This window comes from Prosopis cineraria, unplaced genomic scaffold, assembly GCF_029017545.1.
Source record: "Prosopis cineraria cultivar Desert tree isolate PC_DT_omini unplaced genomic scaffold, ASM2901754v1 PC1, whole genome shotgun sequence".
NCBI lineage: Eukaryota > Viridiplantae > Streptophyta > Magnoliopsida > Fabales > Fabaceae > Prosopis > Prosopis cineraria.
The window spans coordinates 15,590,364-15,595,511 of NW_026555332.1; the positions used below are offsets into that span (position 1 = coordinate 15,590,364).

At 33.4% G+C, this 5,148-nt stretch overlaps 1 pseudogene; it reads left to right on the forward strand.

Annotated features, from left to right (window-relative positions):
* Positions 1 to 1,399: 1,399 nt before the first annotated feature.
* LOC129321426 (G-type lectin S-receptor-like serine/threonine-protein kinase At2g19130) lies at positions 1,400 to 4,127 on the forward strand (annotated as a pseudogene).
* Positions 4,128 to 5,148: the final 1,021 nt, after the last annotated feature.

Consider the following 5,148-nt stretch of genomic DNA (forward strand, 5'->3'; position numbering starts at 1 on the left):
TTGTTGTAATCTCAAGTTACTGTGCCTGGCTGCTGAATAGGAAAATTTTCATGATTTTCCCCCTCATTGATATTACTTCCTGTACTATAAATTTATATCTCATTGCAACACCGTTGAAACAATTTGGTTTTTTTTTTAAAGTTTTTTACCCACTTCATATCAAACAATCTGGTGTTTATGCTTCAGATTCATATTTGACACGTCTAGGTTCTTGTTTCCTGAGTGTCATTATTGTGTTGATCGTTCATCTCACTGATAATATAAATACAATAGCCAATTTGGGGATAAATACTTATGATATTTATTTTCTTTTCCCTTTTTCGGTAAGCATAGTTGGGGTAATACTAATATAATATTGGCCTGTTTGTTTAAGCTTTTTTCCCATAAAAAATACGTTTTTTTTATAAAGAAAATCACTTTTATAGCATCAAGCAAGAATACTTTTTTGTTACACTCGACATTTTTGTGTCAATAGTGCATCATCTAGTGTTGGTGACAAGAATACTTCTAAGTAATTGGTTTCTTTTTAAGTCCACCAATATTCAAATCCCTAGTTGAATATAGCATTGGTTCTTCTCAACCCCCATAAGAGTATTATGAAATTGAATCTATAAAGGGCTTCTATTAAAATCAAATTCATGGATCGCACTATAATTTCTCTAATGCAAACTTTTTCAAGAGTACATTTGGTGGTTATATGGTATAACCAATTCTTCAAATAAAATCCTAGTAAAAAGATTACCAAAAAAAAAAAATCCTAGTAAAAATCTTATTTAGTATGAATTTTTTTATTCCTTTGTACTAAATGGTATAGAAGAGTTAAGTATTTTTTTTTTTTAAAAAAAAAAGCTCTGAGAAACCGTTCGACAATGTTTGAATTTGATTTAATAGCACTTATAGCTATGCAAAACAATTTAAAAGTGTATAAATTAACAGAAATCAAATTATAACATCCTAGATGTGGAATGTCTAAAATTTTAATATCTAAATAATCATTAGTGTAAGCTTGATGTGGCAACTAATTAACACATTCGCTTGATTCTCTAAACATGTGGTTAAAAATAATTATCCATTTTTTCATAGTGAGCTCTTTAGTTTTGTTCTCAAAACACTTGAGTTGGATGAGCATAAAATTTTGAGAAAGTAAGAGTAAACATTAATTTTAACAAACTTTCAACAAAGTTTGAATTCTTTAATTTTTTTTTTATCAAAAGTTTGAATTCTTCAATTAAGTTCTGTGACGGTATTAGAATTATATTCAAGGTAATTTCCTCCTTCGTCCGACGAGGCATGACCCCCCATTCCATTTGTTTTTTATTATTTGTCTTCAACGTTGAAACTGTCCGAAACGCGCCCTTGAAAATTGCATAGTAATACCAATCTAGCAACATGGAACTCTTTTTTTTTTTTTAGTTAGACATGAAGATGGTTGAATTTCCATTCTAAATGACTCATAATGATTGAAACCAACGTTTAGCTTCTCCTTGAGCTAACATCTAACGAGCCGCCATGAACATGAAGGTCAAAGAGAAACCATGGTTCTGGATTTCAGTTCTCATCCTTTGGTTTTTTCCTCACTATGGTCCTTCTATCGGATTTTTGACCTCCATCTCTGCAAACCAATCTCTCTCTGGCGATCAAACTCTCATCTCACGAGGTGGGTTCTTTGAATTGGGATTCTTCAATCCAGGTAATAACTCAAAATACTACATAGGAATCTGGTACAAACAGATTTCTCAAAAGACCTATGTTTGGGTAGCTAACAGAGATAAACCCGTCTCTGAGAAATATTCGGCCAAGTTAGCAGTATCAGGCGCTAATTTAGTTCTCTTTGATCAATCTCAAACGATGGTTTGGTCAACAAACTTGATTTCTTCCACGTCAAGTTTCGTAGAAGCTATCCTTGAGGATAGTGGGAATCTGGTTTTGAGAAATAGGTTTAATAAAACAGAGCTCCTATGGCAGAGCTTTGATTATCCAACTGATACATGGCTTCCAGGAGGAAAAATTAGGTTTGACAAAAAAACAAAGCAGTCTCAATATCTCACTTCATGGAAGAATAGCGAGGACCCTGGAGAAGGACTTTTCTCCCTAGAACTAGATCCCAATGGATCCACTTCGTGTCACACTCTTTGGAATAAGTCTGTGAAGTATTGGACTAGTGGTCCTTGGTCTGGTGATATTTTCAGCTTCCTTTTTGAAATGAGGTTAAATCATGTCTACAATCTGACATTTGTGTCAAATGAGGACGAGAGCTATTTGACTTATACTATGCATAATAATACTACTATCTCTCGACTCTTGGTGGATTTCTCAGGTCAAATTCGACAATATTCATGGTTGGAACCTAGCCAGCAATGGAACTTGTTCTGGTCAGAGCCAAGACAACAATGTGAAGTTTATGCATTTTGTGGTGCATTTGCAATATGCTCTAGGAATTCCTTGACACTGTGTAGTTGTTTGCCTGGCTTCAAGCCCAAGTTTCAGAGTGATTGGAATCTAAACGATTACTCAGGTGGGTGTGTGAGGAAGACAAAGTTACAATGTGAGGACTCTAATTCTTCCAAAGGGAAGACGGACAGGTTCTTAGCAATGTCCAAAATGGCATTACCTAACCTTGCTCAATCTGTCCAAGCAAGAGATGAAGAGGAATGCAAATCAACTTGCTTGATCAATTGCTCTTGTGTCGCTTATGCACATGATAATAAGGAGTGTTCAATTTGGCACTACGATCTTTTAAGTCTACAACAATATTCCCAAGTTGATAGCTGTGAAAGGATATTGTATCTCAAGCTTGCAGCTTCTGAGTTTTCTGATTCTATGAACATTAAGAGAATGATTACTGGAATTTTTGTTGGCATGGTGAGTGGTATTGGGGTTCTCCTAGCCAGTTTTCTATTTGTGATGATGAGAAGAAGAAATAAACTTATTCCAATGGGAGACAATGTGGAGGGTTCATTGACTGCATTTGGGTACAGAGATTTACAAAGTGCAACAAAGAATTTCTCAGAGAAATTAGGTGGAGGAGGTTTTGGTTCTGTGTTCAAAGGAACTTTGCCAGATTCTAGTGTCATTGCAGTGAAGAAGCTTGAAAGCATTAGCCAAGGTGAGAAGCAGTTCCGAACTGAAGTTAGAACAATTGGGATCATCCAACATGTTAATCTTATTTGGCTTAGAGGATTCTGTTCTAAAGGAGCCAGAAAACTACTGGTGTATGATTACATGCCAAACGGCTCTTTGGATTCTCATATATTCCAGGAGAAGAACCATGAGATTTTGGGATGGAAAATGAGGTACCAAATTGCTTTAGGAATTGCTAAGGGATTAACTTATCTCCATGAAGAGTGTAGAGATTGTATCATACACTGTGACATCAAGCCAGAAAACATTCTTCTAGATGTTGATTTCTGTCCAAAAGTTGCAGACTTTGGCCTCGCAAAGCTGGTTGAACGTGATTTTAGTAGGGTTCTAACAACCATGAGAGGAACAAGAGGTTATCTTGCTCCAGAATGGATCCGGGGTGGCTATCACATCTAAAGCTGATGTTTACAGTTACGGAATGATGCTTTTTGAGTTGGTATCATGTAAGAGAAACACTAAGCCATTTGAAGATGGCCGAGTTAAGTTCTTTCCCACTTGGGCTACAAATGTAGTAATCCAAGGAAGTGATATGCTTAGCCTCTTAGACCCAAGGCTGGAGGGAAATGCAGACAGAGAACAAGTGGCTAGAATAGTGAAAGTAGCAGCCTGGTGTGTTCAAGATGATGAAAGTCACAGGCCATCAATGGGTCAAGTTGTTCAAATACTTGAAGGGATATTGGATTTGGATTTACCTCCAATTCCAAGGTCCCTTGAATTGTTTGTTGAAGACCAGAAGAACGTTGTGTTCTTCACTACTGACTCAAATTCAAGCTCCAATCTAAAGGGCAATATTGTTTCACCGGCCTCCTCTCAAGCCTGAACAAAAGTTATTATGAGTTTTAATACCATATTTTGCTTTGAGTAAATTGAAACTTGTAACGCATCATGTTATATTACATGGGTACTTCCTTCGCTCCTTATAAGGAATGTTTTAAAGTCTCATTTGATTCTAAATATATGACAAAAATGTAGTTAATTTTTTTTAATTAATATTGTCCCTCTTTGTGAAGGGTAAAATTAGAAGTTGAATATCTTTTACAAGTTTAAGGATATTAATTACCATTTCCGAAGAACCATGAAGTTGGTTATAACTTTATCCTATAATTAGCATCAAATTATGCCATAAAATTCATTTATTTCCCCCACTTATAAATTCCCTTCATCACTATAACCTAATTATCCTTTTCTTATTATTTGAGTAGAATATTGAGATGGTAATTTTAAATTTACTACTGTAAACTCTCCTATGTATTTAGTTGATAGCATCCGATTATTATATCTCTTTGATTAACTTGCTTTAAACTATTTGAAATAGTAGAAATAAATAAATATATATATATATATATATATATAAGGTTATATAGCTTAAATATCAAAATAACCTAGATATTTTCTTGATATTAAAATGCTTATATATCTAATACTGTTCATGATTTTATTTTCATCTAACCTGATATATACAAAATTTTTTCATTTGCATGTTTGATAAATTTGGAGATAAATATAGAGAATTATTATATTCTTTAGAAGTTCTCTGTTAATATCCAACACGTTAACTCGTTAATCCTTTTTCCCTAACGTGATAATGTCGTCATGAAGATACCAATTATATCTAGTAGAAATTTTTTTGAATAAATTTTCCTTTTAACCAAATATAATTTAATAAAATTACTGAATATTTTATAATTTAAAAATAAGAAGAAAACAGTTTTGAGATGTATTATTTATACAATGTATATAATTATTTTAAATTTTATAATATATATATGTATGTATGTATGTATGTATGTATGTATGTATGTATTTCATTTTTCCTCACTAGTCATTCTTTTCCAATACTTCTTAATAGTCGTGAAATCGGTTAATTTTGCTTTAAGAATTATATGCACATTTCAACGAAAAAAAATATTAACATTTAATTGTTGGCAACGGAAAACATAACACATATGGAGTGTATTTTGGAGGCAATGATACATTGGTTATTGTGCGGTTACCTCAGAGCTGAGT